The following is a 21134-nucleotide window of genomic DNA, read 5'->3' as shown; positions in this document are numbered from 1 at the left end:
GGGGCATCTCAATCGTTGGATCATCCATCAAATGAATCCTACCGTCACATCCAACGACTGAGAATCCCAGATGTACGATACCAAGAGAATTTACTCAAGTAGTACCTAAGCATCCATATCGTGAGGAACTTGAATGCTAGCTTTCTAGTTAATTGTACGTGAATATTCAACTTAAAAAATAATTAATGTATATATATGTATATGTATATCCCATTGAAGGTCAAGAAAGGATGTACTATCTTCGTGCATAGTTCGAACTACTAGACAACTAAATACCATGCAATTTTCAGAGAACTGCTTAAGAGAAGTACATACATAGAAATGTGGAAAAAGAGAAAATAAGGGTCTTTTGAAGAAATTCACATAGAATATTGTTGTTACGTTTACACGTGCCCCGAAATCTCCAGACAAGGGTGAGAAACTTTTGTGCAAGAATGTAGAATATAAAGAGAAGAATGGTTTGGGTCTCCTAGGTTTTTCTCTCTCTTCTCTTTTGGATAAGATATGATTACTTTTATTTTTCGTTTAGTGCATTGGTTTGGACCGTTTGGTTGACTTGACTGTATATTTTTTGAATTACAACCAACTTTTGGTCAAAAATAAAGCTTATGTGAATTTAATGATCTTTTCCTCCAAGTTTCGCTTGCCAAGAAAAATGAAATGATCACTGTACATCACCTTCCATTGTCACGTTTTGTGATGGATAGTGGAAACTGGACATGTCAGTCTATCATTATCATGACCACTACTATATATATATATTGTGTGTGAATAGACCTTTGTCAATTTAAATAAAGCAATATAATATGTTATGAAGGTTGGTTTGTTAGACTTTAGTGCTAGGGTATTTTTTGTGATTAGTTTTTATTGTTACTGCAATGACTTATTTGGTCCGAGTGTATAGGCACATTTTCGAGTCTCCAGAGATTATTCAGATTGTTGAAAGACTCTGTGTTTCATATCATTCCAAGGCTAATAAAAAAAAAAAAATTTGTTTATATATTATTAACTTTGAAAAGTTTTATTTGTGCACCCATATAACACCTTTAGGAAAATTAACTAAGCTTGAGCGTCCAAAACTAATGAACATTAGAATTGGCTAGGTTTGGAATTGGAAGAGAGAATTGACCTAACATGGTGCAAATTAAGCAACAAGTATTGTTCAAATACTCTACGTTTTCAATCAAACATTCAAAATTATACTACTTGAAAATCCTTAAAATGCATACTTGGATTTTTATTTGAGTTTTAACGGTTCAAACAATCCACATACTCTATTGTCATTGTTTTCCGTCAAAAATTATTTTAAAAGTTAATTTCTAACGTCATTTGTGACCGGTTTAGGCTTCATCATAACATCAACGTATTATGATACTTCAATTTTTCTCTTATTTTTTTTCGAAATTAGAATGGTACATTGGTTTGGTTGACGACATATTTTCTAAATTAGAATTCAAACTGCTCAAAAATACCTTTCATTGTCAGGTCCCTGGATGACCAAAAAGGAGGATGATCTCATCCATAGTACTTACGTCACCTTTTATGGACAAAAATATAGAATTCTCGAGTAAGAATTTACCATAGAGAACCGTAAAAAGAATTTCTTGAACCATGTTTGAATTTATAAATAATTCATTTAATATCACATTTAGTTATAAAATGTCTCAATATTTAAATTATTTTTTATTAAATGACCATAATATTCTTTCTTATTGAATTACACTTAATTTTTTTTTTCCTTATTGAAATAATTTGTGAATTTCTTTTTATTAATTTGATGCCATATTATCCATTAAATTTGCATAAATTTATCTTTAATTTTTTAAATTGACTGTTTAAATAAAAATCTTAAATAGAAAATTTTAAAACAATTAAAGTAATTTCTTAATTTTTCATGAATATATTGCATAAAAAAGAAGGTATTTTTATTTAAGTACTTTATTAATTTTTCATGAATATATTATATATTGTATGAAAAATATATATTTTTTCAAATTAAAAGAGTTTAAACTAAGTATAATAAGTTTTATTATAAATAGTAAATTTTTAATAATAAGTTAATAATTTTAGAAAATGGTAATTACAAATCTATTTATTTTTTTTCAATTTATGATAAATTGATACTAATAATAAAATTAAGGTAAATGATATAATTAATATTTAGATAAAAGGAAAGATAATAAAAATATTTAATAAGAAATACTCCGTAACAAATTTAATGAGAAAAAGGTAAAATAGTCTTTTGGAAAGAGTTTATCCTTAATTGTAACAAATTAATAGTTCATGGGAGCAATTTGTAGTTCAGGAGAGTAATTTGAGCAAGTGTTGGACACGTATTCGAGAAGTGTCCGAGGAGTGTCGGTGTTCGATATGGGTACGGCTTCTTCATAAAAGTGTCCATGCTTCCTAACTTTTAAGAAAAGACATGGACCTGTACATCAGTAGTGCAATACAATACCATATCACAATGCATGGGTTACATCACCTATACAATATATTATATTGTGTTGCAACACTGTAATATTAATATATCAAGAATTTATCACTTCCACTCATGTTTCGGTTTAAAATTGTTACGTTGGTAATTTAAAGAGTAAATAACACTAACTTCCTCCGAGGTTTGAAAAAATTACACATGAATAGAGCGTTTGACTATCACTCCTATAGTGTGAAGTTAATGTATTTTTTTCCCTTGTCAAATTATAAGTCGATAGAGCGTTTTGAATAATATTTAAATTATATTATCAAATACATTTAATTAGATAAACATTTAATTCTAAATAAATTTTGTCTTAAATTATCAAACAACACCAAATAATGTATTATCTTCGTGCTTAGTTTGGACTACTATACAACTAATTGCGGTGCAATTACTAGAGAATTGCTTAGGAGGAGTAAAGAAAATAAGATAATATATACATGTGAATGGTGTGTCTTTTGAAGAAATGCACATAGAATGTTACCGAGCATTTGTGAAAAAAGACGAAATCAACCACCAATTAGGAATGCAGATTACAGTACTTTATTCCAATGGTTGTTTATTAATGAAATTTTAAATCCTGCCAATGTTCATGAAATTTTTGTTTTAAACTCCTAGAAATGTCAAAGTCTCTTGCTTGAAGTTACCTCTGTGATTATAAGATATTCAAAGGTAATAGTTACATAATCATAAGTCAATAATAGTTTATATTCAATTCATTTACTTATTGAATTATTAAATTGAAATGATTAATGAATTAAACTATTTCAATTTATTCTAATTATTATCCTAGTTTCCAAAAAAAATGGAATCAAAATTTGATTCAATGACATGTCAAGTGAACACAACAAATTTTCTCAATGGATAAGGTACATAGTTCTTTGGTCAAGACAGTTTGTTTCCATGCACATAAACGCATTGCATTTGCGCTATTGCAGGGTTGATTGTTCATAGTCATTTCCCATTCTGTACAAATAGATATTCAAGTGCAAGTAAGACTTCTCATCCCTCGGATAGTCGGATATCCGTACCAATGTCGCTATGTTCATGAAGACTATATATATATATATATACTCTCTTATTACATGATACAATTATAGCAATATTTGAAGGTACCAACATCTCTAGTCCACCAAAAGCAACACCACCTTTAAAAATTTGTGGTCGTTCCGTCATTTTTTTATTTCATTTGTTAATAAAACAGACCGTCTTTAGCATGGAGTTGACAAAATAAAAGTTGTTAATAAATAATTATGAGACGACAACAGAAAGAAAATAGGTAAATCATATATCAAAATCTTACTCACTCACTCATTATTTTTTTTTTATTATTATTATTTTTTTTTTTTTTGTGATTATATCTATACATTCAGGAATTATATATACTCTCTATTTTCCTAACAAACTCACCATTAAACCTTTTAAATTCCTCACAACACTACCTCTTAAATCCCTTATACATTTTTTTCTCTCTTTTTTCTCTAAACCTCTCAACCTGTTTCTATTTATAGAATCTTCAAACCCAATTTCTTGTTAGACAAATATTCTCCAACTTAACTATAAGGAGTTACCATATCCGTCTTCAACTCTAAAATAACAGTCATCTGGCTTACGCGTCCAACTTTTCTTAAACTAATTCAATTGGAGTTACAATCATTTCCAAGTAGTTTAAAAAAAAAAGTTCAACTAGTTCCAAATAACCTGAACTTGTTCACGTTGGGAACCTAGGTCGTAGAGTAATAAAATAATATACCGAAAGCATTTTTTATTTTATAAAAATATATTTTCCTACGAGCATCCCATGATCGTTTCAATCAGTTTTAATGAATCGAATTAATTCTTAATTACCGGAGAAGATGAGAAATAAACAACCTCTTAGACAATTGAATACCGCCTCTGATGCCGTACATACAGTGGTGCATTTCTTATCTTCACTCCTATCTCCGGTTAGAAATTCCTCAAGCAGTTAAAAATGTAGACTTCAGATCTTCTTTAGAACTTGTGTTGAGAAACCGATACATCAATATCACTCACTTAAGTAACTGATGTAATTTTTAGCTCTCGAGAATATAGGTGAATAATTATGAGTAGATGGCAACTCATAAATTCTACTACTCTCTTTAGTAAATTCTAGTAAACTGCTAACTCCTTGGCCAAATAGAAATACCTTCTATTCAATTATTTTTTATTCTACTAAAAATAATTACACTCAAGGATGCGAATAATTATATTTTAGCCCTAACTCTTACTTTATACCATAAATTAACCCCTCCACGATAATTAGTTATTTGGATAAATATTTCCATCAATCCAATATACTAATTAATACATATTTTGGTCACAGTATTCTATTTGATCACATATTAATATTAAATATAACTGACCAGATTTGTTGCAATTAAATCAAACTAACCAAAATATTTTAGGCACGTGAATTCCATTTTGATAATATTTGATGTATAACGAATATATTAACAAATATTTATTTGTGGTTTACCGCTTACACATGAGTGTTAATAGAAAAAAAACACAAAGAGATTAGGGTTTTCTTCTGTGTTGGATTTACATGGAGTTGTTTTACTGTGATTGGAAGATTTAGAAATGACCAAATAAAAATCAACAAAAGAGATATAAAAAAATTTTGACCATCTTTAGGAATGATCAAACGATTTAAAAAGATATAACATATCCGGCGTAAATAATGAAATTTGACAGAAAAAACAGCATTTGTGAGTATCGATCGCTGCACTAATACAAATTGATAAGGGGTCTCCCAAACCTCAAAAACAAATTAGTCAAAGCGGCATGAAGAATAATTGTTAATTCCGTCATTTGGTCTTCTGGTGGTCCAATCGGTCAATATAAGGGTTCACTATCTATTTTTCAGCAACACCTTTGTGTTTAAATACAACTACTCTATTATTTTTTATTTTTTTTTTTATTTATTTTTTTTTTTAAATAGAACTTTAGGATCATCCACTCAATCACACATTTTGAATTAAGGTGTTAGGGCTCACAGTTGGTGCAGACTTGTAACACACAGCTAAGGGTGGCAAATTACGACACGACACAAACCCGATACGAGTTAAAAGGGTTTGGGTTTGGTATAAACGGATTTGGGTCATAAAAGGGTCGACACGATTAATTCGTTTACTTAACCGTGTCGAGTTAGGATTGAGGAGTTCAACCCGTGTAACCCGTTTATGACCTATTTAACTCAACATGTTATAATCGTGATTATGACATATGTAATATGTTACCTGTTTAAACCCAATTATTATGAATAGTTAAGTCATTTCAATATAAACCTTGTTTATGTCTTATGATTTTTCTTTTTATTTTGAATATTTGGGTTAATTATAACAATTTTTTTCTATTATTTAGTATTTGATTAAATATTAAATGTCTCATTTTAATAAACAGGTCAGTAAACGGGTTAACACGTTTACCTGTTTAATAAATGGGTTAGGTTTGAGTTTACCTATTTAGTATAATACATTTACATCGACACGACACAAACACGTCCCACGAACACGAATTGTCACCCAAGGGAGGAACTAGTAATGGGCTAACCTGGGCTATAGCTCAGGTCCAATTGAAAAAAAAAAAAATAGTACTATTGTTTCTATAAACCTATGTACTACTCTTCATCTTTCTATCAGCCCAGCCCAATCCATAGTATTTTTATAAATAAAAAGAGTAATAAAATTTACAAAGGTCAAACCTTAAATATGAGTAGGTCCACGAACCATAGACATGTCCAATCACAAACTAAACCATAATAAAATATAATAGGTCCCAACCCAGTAAATCAAACACGTTGTTAGTCTATGAAAGAAGACCTAAACTCTTCCGGTGTAAGGTACTAAGGCATAGGTGGATGGATATCATGAATTAATATTGTTAATCCACTGAAATATTGAATTTTATTTTTGTGAAAAAAAAAAAAAGGGGGCTTTGTTAATGACTTGATAATTTCTTGTTAAATTGGGTAATTTACTATATAATTGATTAATAACTAGTCAGGGGCGGAATACATAAGTCTTACTTTCTAATGTGAATTTATTGATAAGGAACATATATATCTTGCATTCTTGTAATTGTTTGTTTTAATACTTGTATGAAGCAAACTTCAATGGATTGTTGACTTAGAGTTTGGAAGTGTAAATGTGTTAGAAGGTTGTAAATTATTGGGTTTAATTGAATAACTGATGTATGATACTTATATATTCAGAGCATAGATGACACACTAAGCAATCATGTGTTTAATTGTTTTTAGCCCTCCCTACTTTGCAATCCTGGCTCCGCCCCCGTTGCCACCCCTACACACCGCCCTTACTTATTTATTTAAATCTTGGTGAGCATTAGAAATTTAAACTAAAAGCTTTTTGGTGAGTCAAAGTCTTACTTAATTCAATTATAACTAGATTTGCAAATATATATATATCTAGATGGTAGATGGCCAAAGTCCTTGAAATGTGTTTTACTACTAAACGTCGTTCAACCTACCCAACTTCTTCATTTACCTTTTTACCTACTTCAAACAATAAACCTCTTATTCGTGGAATTATGCATTAGAGTTGAGTATCAATAATTCAACACCACCAACAATCGCATAAGTTTTGCATTAATTCTCAAAAAAAATATTGCATTAGTGTATACATCAATATTGCGTGAACGTTACATTCTTGATTTAAAATTCATCGGCTCGAGAAGAGCAAGATCATCCCATATCTAGGTATGGGATTGGGAATTTATTTTTATTTATTTATTTATTTCTTCTTCTTCTTGTTTTACAAGTGATAACCCTTAAATCCTTTATCCCCATAATTAATTATAGGTGCCCTGTATATAATGCACCATTGTGCCACAAAGGTTTTCGTAGTCATGATGAGATCATGCAGCTATCCATTCAAAATTTCTTGAGTGTGACGGACAAATTCGAATTTAGATTTTTAGATTGCAAATTATTTTTTTAAATTTTTTGCCAAACCACTCTGAATTTTTTTTTTTTAGATTGATATGACTTTTCTTTATCAAAATCTAAACCTACCATATTATTTTATGCAATCTTACATGAAAATTTCATTCATCATATTTTTTTTTTGTTGGTTGATATCAGAAAGTGAATAGTCTTTCCATCTAGGAAAGAATTTGGATTTCTCTGGCAGCTTATTCTATTGTTCATAGTACAACACATTAATTCATAGTGAACTTCACCTAGGGGCATAACAGCGTTGACAGAGATCCAAAAGGTACTTACTTGCGAATCACATTTCTGATTTAAATGATGTGTGTGTTATGCGGCCAATACACATGCTCTAAGAAGAAGAAAAAAATTCATAATGAACTTCGATAAGAATTTGAAGATACAAGAAATTCCTTCTCCCACTCTCTCTCTAGAATTTCTATATCTCAACCCAAAAAGATCCCCCTCTTCTTTACCTTACTCTACCTATTTATAGAGGTTTACAAATGTCGATGGACTGCTGGATCTAGGCCCGTTCCTCCATGAGTCCCGGTCCTCTTTGATGGGCCTATGCGCGTTCGGCCCATATAGTAGTGCCTTTTTATGGGTCTGACCCACCTGTACGGACTCAATGCCGCGTTTGCAAGTCATATCCGGCCCATGTCCTATCGGGCCTCCTCAACTGCCCCCATAATTACCCCTTGTTTAATAAGGGGGTAATTATTGAAGGCGTCTCATCATGACGTTGACGACTCGAGAAACCCACATGGGGGAACGGACGGTCAGATCCAGAATCAATGTTCCGGGGCTCGATGAAGTTCTCACCTTCCTGACGCTTCGGCCCTCGGGTCCCCCTCGCCTTTATAAGGCTCTAGAATGCCACTCCATGCCTTTTTACCGTCTCCATCATCAGTCAAATCCCTCTCTTTTTAGAACAGCGCTAAGCTTTTTCCGGTGAAATCCTTCAAGAGTCGTTCTTCCAGCGGTCTTGCAGTGCTCTTTGTTGCTTTCTACCTCAGAGGTTAGTTTCGTTCCTTTTTACTTTCGGCAGGCTTCTTTTTACCCCTTCTAGATCCTTCAAACACTTCCACCATGGTTGTAGATCTAGATGTTCTTCGTATGTGACTTAGACTTCCTGACAACATCGAAGTTAGGGTTTGCCCTAAGGATGTTAATATTATGACCGGTGCCGGCCTCCTGCCCGGCGAAGTCTTATTCACGAACCTTCAATTGAATGTCGTTAGGTTCCCTCTGCACCCTTTCTTTAGTTATGTCTTCAATAGACTGGGGATATCCCCCCTGCAGGTAAACCCCAATTTCTTTAGAATCATATCCGTTATGCTTCTGTTGATTCGTGACAGAAATCTGGACCTTGACCTCATAGATCTTCTTCTGTGTTATAAGGTCAGTAAGATCCGAACTAACGAGCCCTTCTACCACCTCTACCCGTTCGAGAAGATGTCCATATGTACAGACACAATAAAATCTGAAAAGGGTTGGAGGGATAACATCGTGGGCATTAGTGGGGCTTGGTCTTCGCCGGCTGCAGAGGGTTACCCAATCCCGAGAGCCTTTGGCGTCTGTTCTGTTTCCTCATATAAGAAATTCAAATCTCACAAACATGATTGCCCCTGCGAAACATGCGTTCCCCGCTTTTGTACTTTCTTATGCCGTTCCTTAGGAATACCTTGTGATGACTTGAGCTACAGTGTTTGCAGGGATAGGAGTAATTACTTGAAGAAATACGTTCTGAACGATATTCCTTCCTGCTCAGACCTCCTCACTTCAGACAACATCCTAGCGCTCTCATCCCTCGGCTACAACATGAGCAGGCTTCAGATTCCTTCTTTTGGCAGGAAGAAGAATACTCCCCCAGCCACTCCTGCTGCTGGGGCAACCTCCTCTCCAGCATCAGCCTCTTCCTCAGCCACCATCTCTGACACTATCCCGAGCACGGTGGCTATTAACTCTGTTGTCAGCACCCCTGCTGCCAACCCGAGCGCGTCTCCCCAAATTACCACAGCCCCTGCTGCCGCGGGGGGCGCTCGGGACAAAGAACGAGGCAAAAGGCCTCATCCTGACAGTGGAGTCGATCCTGAGGAGGAACCTCTCATAAGAAGGACCCGGGTCTCCGGGCCGGGTGCTCTCTTGCATCGCCCGATCAAAGCTCCTGCCCCCTCCGGGCCTATTGCAGCTGGTGCCTCTGCTTCTGCTTCAGGCTCCCCTTCTCTCCCCACCTTACCACCATGGGCCCCTCGGTACACCCGAACGGATGGGACGTTCGTGAAACCGAACGAGACCATGCTAAAGGATGGCCAGACCGCCATGGAGTACTATAGGAGCATGTGGACTCCGAAAGACCTTGAGGCGGCGAAAGGCCTATCCCAGAAGGATGTGTTCAGCCGCTTTCCCCAATCTGCCATGAAGGTGACTTTTATTTTCCAACTCATGAATTCTCTCATATTATTTGCTCTTGCCTTCGCCCGACCTGACTATTGGCTTAACCGTTATTAATGTACATCTATGCAGACATTGTTCGGAATGATGGCTATGCAGAAGCAGGTAGAGATGGGGAACGCCAGGGCTCGTAAGTTTTCTGATAGCCTGGAGGTGGCTAATAAAGAAAACGACCTTCTCGCCAGCAAGAATACCGAGGTACTGGCTCGGCTTGAAAAAACTGAACAAGAGAGAGATGTCCTGAAGAAGGAGAACGACTCTCTTCAGGATGAGAAGGATGCCCTCCAGCTTGAAAAGAGCGTCTGGCAGACTGAGCGTGATTCAATCAGAGACGAAAAGGCAGAGCTCCAGCGCCTTCTGGCTGATGAACAGTCTGCTCGGATGGCTTTTGAGAAGAGAGCTCTGGACGAGCGTACCGCTCTGATTGATGCGATCAGCAGAGTGAACGGTGGGATGCTGGCTCTTCATGCTCGGTTCTCAAGGGTCGGTGCTCTTAGATATGCTCAAGGATTCCGAGAAGGTTTCTCCGACCGAGTTCCGGATGAGGGACAGACCAGCTCCACTCCAGATGAGGTCGACAAGGATTTAGGGATCGACCCTCTGGGGGTCTATGTTGATCCAGAACCCACCGAAGCGGAGCGCATATTTGATGAGTGCCAGGACATTGCTTCCTCAAGGATCATCACAGCTCCTCCTACCGCTCTGCCTCTGACCGTTCCTCAATCGTCAACTGTGGTACCTCCCATAGCCACTGCTGACGTTGAGCCTCAGCCGAACGATTCTGTCATTCATCTTGATTCCCCACTTCGTGAGGGTGAGACGGCTGATGGGACCGAGGAGGCAGGTCGGCACAACCAGGATGTTGTCGGTACTGAGGCAGCTAGCTAGGACTCCTCCGGACTCTTCGATTCCATACCTTTTTGTAACGATGTGACTTGAATATCTCATTTTTTGTAAACTCAATGCTTATTATGAATGAAATGACAAAACTCTTTTTCCCTTTTTCCTTTGTGTTGTGCTCTGTTCAACCTATTTTCAATACATATATACCTTTTCTCTCTTTTCTTTTATATTAACTTTGCCGTGTGCTTGTTTATGGCAAGTGTCTGGCGTTCGGCTTATGGTGCCAGCTGCCACTTGTCTTGCTTTAGTGCCTGGCGCTCGGTTAGAATGCCACTTGCCACTTGGCTTTAAATTTAAAGCCAAGTGGCAAGTGGTTGAGGAGGCCCGATAGGACATGGACCGGATGTGACTTGCAAACGCGGCATTGAGTCCGTACAGGTGGGTCAGGCCCATAAAAAGGCACTACTATATGGGCCGAACGCGCATAGGCCCATCAAAGAGGACCGGGACTCATGGAGGAACGGGCCTAGATCCAGCAGTCCATCGACATTTGTAAACCTCTATAAATAGGAGGAGTAAGGTAAAAAAGAGGGGGATCTTTTTGGGTTGAGATATAGAAATTCTAGAGAGAGAGTGGGAGAAGGAATTTCTTGTATCTTCAGAGTTTCTCTTGGAGCAATAACGCGTTGATTTAGTCTCGTCGAAGTCACGAAGGACTATCTAAATTGAATTTTTTTCGGACAATAAGCTCCAATTACATCATAGGATTTACAAAAAAAATAATAAATAAATAAGTAAATAAATCTATATCTTTCGTATACTTACATATAAATTTCATTCAGCATTATTTGCCAGCTGTAAGTTTGTAACCGAACCTAAAAAGTTAAGCAATTTTACTAGGAAATTTTATTACTGGTTCATACAGGGAAGTAAAACGTCTCTAACGAGTAAAAATATTTTGCTTTTAAAAACGGACTTAGATATTCTCCTCATCAAGGACATTCATGCAACACATTGAGAATCTGATCCTATAAGAAATTCATTGCTTCTTAATGGTATTTACAAATTTGGTGGTAAAAAATTTACATCAGTATTCACAATCTCACATCTTTAATTATATAATGCACTTTTGAAGTTCCTTTGGAAGTGACAATCATAGCTAGCAAAGCATTTTATTGGTAAAAAATCTGGTATTTGATTAACAAAAGAGAAAGGAACAATTGAAAGAGAATTTGCTCAAGTGGTATCTGGGTATCCATAGTATGAGGAACTCAACGGTTGGAAATCAACTCATAAGATGGGATATGGATACGGATACGAAGTAGGAATATAATATAATATAAATATTATGCTTCAGTATATACTTTAAAAAAAATTTTGAATACTGAGTATGCGATAGGATACTGCAATACAAATAATAATAAATTATATTTTTATATATACAAAAGTTAATTTTTTATCAATTTTTAAAAATATTATAAATTTAAATATAATCATTAATATAACATAGGAAATCTTTTCATATAACATAAAACAAGTCTCCTTAGTCTTCACTTAATATATTTTAAACTTTTATTAATAATTATACTGTAAAACCCTTAAATTTTGTATATTATATTTATTATTTAGTATTTAAATGTTATATTAGAGATATTAGAGTTTTTTTAAAAATTTAAATTTCAAAAAGTAATCCTAAACTATCTCAACTGCAGTTATAATTATCTTTTATAACTCACGCTGTATCAGTTCTACCGAGAAATTGCCTAGAGAAGAAGGAGAAATTATATTTCTATAGTCGATTGTCTGGAAAGGAAGGTGAAACGAGATTTGAGGCAAGTTAATCTTGCATTGTACTCTTATAGATGTTTGTAACTTGCTTTTGATGAATCTTGTATGTTTTAATAAATAGTAGAAAAAAATATTCTTAATGATAGTTACGATTAGGATAATATAGTTGTATAGGTTGTTGTCTTGAATTTAATTGGACGAGATTTATTTATTACTAAAGATTAGATAAAATTTAATTACAGGAACTTTGGTTATTGGTTTCTTTAAATTTGTAAAGATTGGTTATGTTACTTTTATATTAGTAAATTGAAATATAAGTCTACATGTTACGATTTATTGATCTCACCCAAACAATCAGAATGATTATTAATATTTAGTTATTGTTATGAACTATTTGTGTGATGTATTCTATGAGATATGGTTCGAGGACTGGATCATAGAATTATAAATTGTGTGTTATGTATATTAACTCTGGATCTATATATATACATGTATGTATAATTCATGTAGGCATGTACATGAAAGCAAGCATCTTATTATGGATATATGTATATATGATTAGAAACGAACATGTGAATTAGGAACTGAAGCCTTGTCTGCATTTTTTTTTATTGAACCGAAATTGTATGATCCTAATCTTGTTATATAAAATAGTTGATGATCTGAATCAAAGTCCAATAATTTAGGTTACTGATGATACAGGTTGATAGATAAATTTCTTAAGATATTGATTGGATTGCTAGTACATTATGAGTCTAATTGGGATGGAATGGTTAGGGTGTAACTTTGAATTTTTCTTAAATTTAATCTAGTATGCCTTTAGAATTCTTAAGTGATTGTATGCATCGGATTATAGTTGGCAGTAGTATTGCAACTTGATTAATATATTTATATGATTTAATATTAACCAAATTGAATACTCTTACTTTTATATATATATAACTATATTTATATAACTTGCGAAAATTGAGTTTAGAGACTTTGTATGTCTGTGATTGATATTTATATAGAGTATTGCATTGTATACATGATTACTTTGGTTCATGTTAATCATGTAGCAGGACTGGATAATGTGTGCATCAATGGCATTTGTTTATACATGTTTATTTGATATTTTATACATCTGAGTTTAGCCCATAATTACAGTGACTTGTACGCACGTGATGGCTGGGTTAGATTGCAAGTTACTCTTATTTTTCATATTTCATTGATATTGAAAACAAATTGAAATAAAATACTATTTGATTAAAGGAAATAAAATAAAATACTATTTCTTTATATTTTATCATTATTATTTTAAATTGATTTTTAAACTAAAGGAAATAAGGAAAAATAGTATTATTATTTTAAAAATATTGGACTATGTCCAGAATTTGGTACTCTTAGTGGTTGGGTCATTAGAGTTCTGTTTTTAAATTAAAAGTGTGTTTTGATGTATTACTTATTAATTTAAATTATTAATTAATAATATCTTTCGTAATTCACCATAATTAATAATTAATGAGTGAGTTTGGATTAGTCGGAGGGGTAGTCAGAGGCTGACCCTATAATGACTTTTGGGTATGGGCAGGGACCTACCTATTTGGGAGTACACTACCATTTTATTATGGCCATGGGTCTAATGAGTCCTTATTGTGTGGACGTGATTTAGGATCATCTGGGGAGTAGACGTACAATCCAACCACACGTGTGTTTTCGGTAGTCAAGGACTATACGAATCACACCACTTTATTGGATGGGAGCCTAGGGCTCAGATGAGATATGCAAATTTACTTAAAATAAATGATGGTTATTTATTGAGTTTATAATTAACTAGAATATACATATTTAATTAATGAATTTATTGAGTTGCTTATATATATGGGAATACAAGGTAATGTTAGTTTGCTGAACGATGATTGTGTTTAGCATTTCTTGCTGAGCTTGTGAGCTCATCCCATTATCACATTTCAAGTGTTCGTAGAGTAGGAACGTGATGGTGACACGTGACGGGAACGGATTTTAGCTCGTTGCGAATTGATTTATTTTAGCTCGGTTTTCCTTTATTATGATTATTGTAATAAAGTTAATGTTTTATGAAACTTTATCGAGTTGATTCAGTAGTCATAGATGTTTTGTTTTACTAGAGGGAATTGCACCTCTATTTATGGATTTGTATAAAATTTGTCAGACTCTCATGTTTATTAAATTGAATGATGGGATTCGTCGTAGTTCTATTGTGGAGGATGTATGTTGAGAATTGATAGAAGTTATACCTTAGATTTTTATGCAGGACAAGTAGTTCTTGTGTTAAAATTTAGGGTGTGACAATTTGGTATCAGAGCTTAGATTAAGAATTACCTGGCTAAGAGAAGTGATAGTAAGAATAGGAGCATATACTTATACGAATTATTACTCTCTTACCATGCTCCAGTATGAAGTATAAATTACTTGTGAGACTTATCATTGACATTTTTTACTGAAAATAGGATGTCAGGAGCTGGAAGAGGCAGAGGATGACCTGCTAGAGGTAGAGGTCAGGGAAGTGCCGGTCGTGGTGGTGTTGACCATGACAATGTTCAGTTAGAGGATGCACCTCATGTGCCGAATCCTATGATTGGATTTATCAGAGATATACGCAAATTGGGGGTTGTTGATTTCGTCAGATCTTCCTGTCATGGTGGTGTTGACCTTTTTGCTTGTTTTATTATTTATTTTTTCAGAATTTATTTTTTCTTTTATTGCTCATTATATTGACACTGCAGTTCATTTGAAACAGTAAAATGCAAAAATCAGTGACGGACCTTGAAAAACTTCACAAAGAAAAGAGTGGGTGCAAATTTTATCATACCATCTGCTCGCCAGGGTCATGAAAAGGTATTTATTTTGTACTTGAAAAGGATTTTAGCCACTTGTTGTATGTCTGTCATGTCTGAACCTGCACTGTGCTTATCTTCTGTAGGTTCTGAAGGGTCAACTTTTTGTTGATGGCTTTGTTGAAAAGGAACTGCACAGTTTTATCGATTACATTTCTAGTGGCTTTGAACTTAACTTTATGGTTGCTGTTGATTTTACCGGTAATAGACCTTCAACATTTAAAAAAGCTATACTAGTCCAGTCAAATTTGTATTGTATATACAGGTGTTTGGCTCATGAATTGAATTTGAATTTTTTTCCAGCTTCAAATGGAAATCCTCGCAATGTAAGTTCTTTGCACTACATTGATCCTTCAGGCCGGTTGAATGCTTACCAGCAGGTAAGGTGGTGCCACCTGTGGTGTTCTCAAATTTGGAAATATCTATAGCTTCAAAAATAATTTTAAAAATCTTCAATAGTTTATATTGGGGCTTATGAGCCTACCATTAAGTCAGATACCCTTGAGTTTCCACCTGTGGTGTTCTTAAATTCTGAAAGTGTCTATGCTTTAAGAATAATTTTTAAAATTTGTACTAGCCTATAAGGGCTAAAGAGCCTACCATTAAGTTAGACACCCTGGACTTCTCCCACGGGAATGCAGACTCATAAACTTGTTTCATTTGTTGATCACATTGATTTGACCTATCAATGTAGTTAATGTGGTTATGAACTGCGGATTCTATGAAAGTGGCTGTTGAAGTGGGTGCTTAATTTAATGACTGAACTCCTAGCAGGCTATAACGGAGGTTGGCGAGGTCCTACAATTCTATGATTTTGACAGGCGTTTTCCTGCTTGGGGCTTTGGAGGAAGGACGTTTGATGGTTCAGTATCTCACTGTTTTAACTTGAGTGTTACAGGTGGCTTTGAGGAAAGTATATTGCTTTACTTGTTTTTAATTTGGGTAATTACCTTGATTTTCCTTGAGGTTTAGGTTTTAATACCGTCGGATGAAACTTTTAAAAAAACTACGGTCAACCTGCCCTAAAGATTTCTAAAAATACTCTTGACCTCCCCTGCCAGTGAAGTAATCAGTAGGGCCTTTAGACAATTTTATGTGAAAGTCCAAAACTACCCTTAAAGTAAACAAAATGGCATAACTGACCTTTCAAAAATTATGGAAAGACAAATTTAACCTTTCTCTTTGGACAATAATACCCTTACTGATTGAGACCCATTTCATTACTTTAACATCCAGCCTTCCAGCTTTTATCTCATTTTCTCTCTATTTGGTAGTTCGATAAGTGGCCGCCTCGCTCTCTAAACACGAAGCTGCTCTCTCCATTTATAGAGCACATCTTCTTGTTAAGAGCTTCTCTCCAGCTAGTGCCCAATATTTTATGCCCTGTGTGTGTGTGTGTGTGTCATGTTATCTCATGTTATCTCATGTTCTGTTAGTCTATATGAGGTTGGATTGGTTGATCTATGTTTTATTGGTTGTTGTAGTAATATACACTTAAAAAAAAGTGCCTTGAAAAAACATACCCATTTCTTGTTTTAATATGAAAATTGAAAAACAGAACCAAATAATATTCAATCCACACGCAATTGGAAGCAGAACTTTCAGCTCAAATTGGAGTTAGAAATAGAAAAAGAAACAAAAAACAAACAAATATGAGATCAAAGAGGAAAATCTAAAAGCTAATAAATTAATATTCAAACATAAACGAATATTTAAGAAGTCATACAAGTAACGGAACTTCAAGATCAAGTTTGGAAATTGGAAAACAGAACAAACCGAATAAGTGACTCATGATCTGATTCTAAAAATATAACTGAGTATGTGAAGACATTGAAGAGAGAGATATGCCAACTCTAACTCACAACCTTCACGGTCACCAAACTCTTTAGATCTTTGTGGTTTTCATTAGAAATGCAATACATATGTTCAAGATCACACGGAATTGAATTTCATGGTTCTCAAAACTTGGTTTGCCAGAGTGTTTGAGATATCTTCAAAGTGGTGGTTTGGGGTGATTCTGGAATATGGAGAGATCATGATTTGTGATGTAAGAGAGATATGTTTGGAGTATGGGGGGAGAGAGAGAGAGAACGAGTGTTTAGATGAGAAAACTTTTGATGTGACAATACATAGCAGAGGGGCAAAATGGTAAAAATACAGAAATTTGCTTACATCAGCTTTAATGGTTAAATATCGGTGTATTATAGAGGGGACAATTTTGTAAATTCACAGCAAACGTTAAAGACTTGACAGTGGTTAATTCTCGCGAGTGTCAGATATTTATTATAAAACTTTCCTACGATATTTACTACCCAAACCTCAACCTCAAGGAGGTCAAAGTAATTTACACTTTTAGTTCTTGTTTTATGCGCCCCTTGTTATGTTTCTAAACGCAAGGTGTGCCATCTTTCAACTTGATGGTAAGAAGGTAGATTTCATTCTGTTAGGAACACAGTTAAGAAACCTGTAGGTTACAAATGTCAGTGCCGAAAATTGTTTAGGCTAATCTGTCGTTAGTCTCAGATTTATCGTAGTTTATGTATAAAAGATATCAGACCGTGTGGAAAGACAAGCTTGATTTTTTGAGCAGTATGCTGCCTTAAACATCATATTTTCATCCCGGTGATAGGTGTACGTGGGTGGTGATGCTGCCATCATTGATGAATAACCATATAAGTCTGGTTCCTTGCATCTTTTACATGGCGTGATGGTCAATTTCCCTTTATGTTATAGGTTGAAGGAGTCGAAGGTATAATGGCTGCTTATTCAAGTGTTCTGCACAATGTTACTCTTGCTGGACCCACCTTATTTGGTCCGGTTATCAACAAGGCTGCAGAAATTGCTGGGCATTCCCTCTCATACGACAAGAGCAAGTACTTTGTCTTGCTGATTATAACGGTAGTGAATCAAACGACAAATATTTGCTTCTTTCTTGTTCTTTCTATTTTTTATTTTTGTAATAAAATAATTTCATACTTTTGTAGGATGGAGTCCTTACTGATCTTCAGGAAACTAAAGATGCTTTAGTGAGAGCATCCGACCCACCGCTTTCAATTCTAATTGTTGGAGTTGGTGGTGCAGATTTTGAAAAAATGGAGGTAGTATATCCTTAATTTTTTGTATTCAGATTTGGCCTTCAATTAATTCACTTTTATTAGCACAATAGCACTAAAAATCCTTTCATTGTTGGTATTGGATGTTATCCTTTTACAAACCTGTGTGTTAAAATTGGTATGTGACGACATAATTCTTGTTTATCTTGCAGATCCTAGTTGCTGATGGTGGACAAAGATTAGAGAGTTCCACGGGAAGGATAGCTACACGAGACATTGTACAATTTGTTCCGATGCGTGATGTGCATGGTGAGTTCATCTTTGTTTAGTGTATGTGTATCTACTGTATTCTTGTCAACCTTCTTTGATGCTTTAAGCTTCTTAGCTTGCCTGTTAATGAAGCTCAAGTTGAAGGTGGATTCAAAGGTGGTCTTGGTTAGTAATACCAAACAGTGCAGTTGTGAGGGGTTCAAGATCGAATTTTGATGTTCATTGGGTATTTCGGTTACAATCTTACTTTAATGAATACATTTGTTACGTTAGGAGCAGATTACTGGTTCAGCTGAGCTTAGTTGCTTCAAGCCTGGCTTGTCCCAGCCAGCCGCCTTTCATGCTTCAAGCCTTTTGGTTGTTTAACCAAGAAGAAGCTCATGCGAAGATGGATTAGGAGATATGATTCATGCATGATTGGAATTGAGGAATAAGTTTTCCCAACAGTTGAGAGAGTGGTTTTGATGGAAACATCAAAGGTGATGGTGGGCAGACTACCATGGCACTTACTGCAAATTGCTGTGTGCGATTTGTACCTCTTAAGTTGGTATTGAAAGGAATAGGTAGGTTGTAGGCCTGAATAGGGTTCTGCTGATACACTATTAAACCTGATGTAAACCTTGCAATTTTCAAAAGACAGTTTGTGTACTAATTAATTATACGTGAAACTATACTTATTCTGTTTGTTATAGTTTTCGTCTTCTGCTTTTCTATTTCACTGTAAATAAAACATTGTATCCCCTCGTGCAGACGGGCAGATCTCGGTTGTTCAGGCTCTCTTGGAAGAGCTACCTGGCCAGTTCTTGACTTACACACGGAATAGAGACATCAAACCACACACGGCCAATGTAGCCCAAACTTCTTCTCAAGCGTATCCACACACGGGCAATGTAGCACAAACTTCTTCTCAAGCGTATCCACACACTGCCAATGTACCCCAAGCTTCTTCTCTAGCGTATCCACACACGGACAATGTAGCCCAGACTTCTTCTCAAGCGTATCCACACACGGACAATGTAGCCCAAACTTCTTCTCAAGCGTATCCACACATTGCCAATGTAGCCCAAACTTCTAATCCAGCATATCCACACACGGCCAATGTAGCCCAAGCTTTTTCTACAGTGTTTCCACACGGGGCCAATTTAGCTCAAACTTCTTCGCAAACGTATCCACACACAGCCGATGTAGCTCAAACTTCCTCACAAGCGGCCAATGTAGCCCATCCTTCCTCTCGGCCGCATCCTTGAATGGTCAAGATCATCACCAATAATTTCAGAATTGAAGTAAATATTTCCCATCTTGGTTGAAGCTGTGCTGGCATCATTACATGTACAGGAATTGCTTAGAATCGGAAGGCGTTTTTCCATGTAAAGGAATTTCTTAGAATTGGTAGATGTGAAGGGAAAATATATATATAAGTGCATATCGTTAAGAAGTAGAAACTCTTTTGTTTTTTAAACAGTAAACACAAATTGTTTCACAGTATAGTTGATGGCATTTCAAGAAATGTAGACAAGTGATGGTGCCAAGTATGATTGGTTTGATAATATTGAGAATCCATGGTGGTTTCATGATCTTTATCATGTTTTTTGAATTAGTTGCTTTTTCAGCCAAGAAATGTATGCGATGTGCATTTTTTTATTGCCATTATTTTAAGAATGGAATTTCAGAAAAAAAAAAAAATATTAACTTCTTCACTAGAGCTTTATTTATATTTGATTTGTTACCAAGGCATGGGAATGAAAGTGGGTGGGAAAGAATGTAAAAGGGGTCTTGACTCTTGTCTCTTGGCTGGCATCAAATCCGAATTGGGAAAGCCTTGAACAATATGGTTTACCTTTTGGTTCAGGTGGGCAAGCTTACAATTTGTTTTGGTTAGAATATATATTATATTATAACCATATGTTGATATAGTTTAAACTTGAAAAAAAAAAAACCCTTTCTCTAACATTACTTTCCTAACATTTATTTTCTATTTTTGAAAACCCATAACTAAGAGAAATTCATAATAATTATTATCTTATTGAAGACTCAAAATAAATAAATAAATAAATAAACCTTCTCTAACATTACTTTTCTGTAGTAACATTTATTTTCTATTTTTGAAAACTCATAACTAAGAGAATTTCAGAATATTATCTTCTTAAAGACTCAAGGTAGTAGATTTATATATGTCGTTTTGAAGAAAAATTTCAAAAATAGGAAATATTGGGGCCATTATAAAATTCTGTTTGGTTCAATTTTTTTAAAATTGTTATATGAAAACTTTGTTATAAAAAAATATGGCCATACTTGGATTGGATTTATGAAAACCATTCTCAAGAACAGTTCTCAAAAATAATTTTCAAAGAACAGTTTTTAGTTTTTTCAGATTTCAAGCCTGCTTGGTTAAGAGAATTTACAAAACAATTTCCGGAAAA

General features: G+C 34.8%; 1 pseudogene; it reads left to right on the top strand.

The window, feature by feature from the left end:
* Positions 1 to 15032: 15032 nt before the first annotated feature.
* LOC132296034 (protein BONZAI 3-like) lies at positions 15033 to 19961 on the top strand (annotated as a pseudogene).
* The last annotated feature ends 1173 nt before the right edge of the window (positions 19962 to 21134 follow it).

Source organism: Cornus florida, unplaced genomic scaffold, assembly GCF_030987335.1.
Source record: "Cornus florida cultivar Cherokee Brave unplaced genomic scaffold, ASM3098733v1 CherokeeBrave_3.0.0_Hap2_Chr02, whole genome shotgun sequence".
Lineage (NCBI taxonomy): Eukaryota > Viridiplantae > Streptophyta > Magnoliopsida > Cornales > Cornaceae > Cornus > Cornus florida.
Note: the sequence above shows the minus strand (reverse complement) of the source record. Positions and strands in the feature narration are given on the sequence as shown.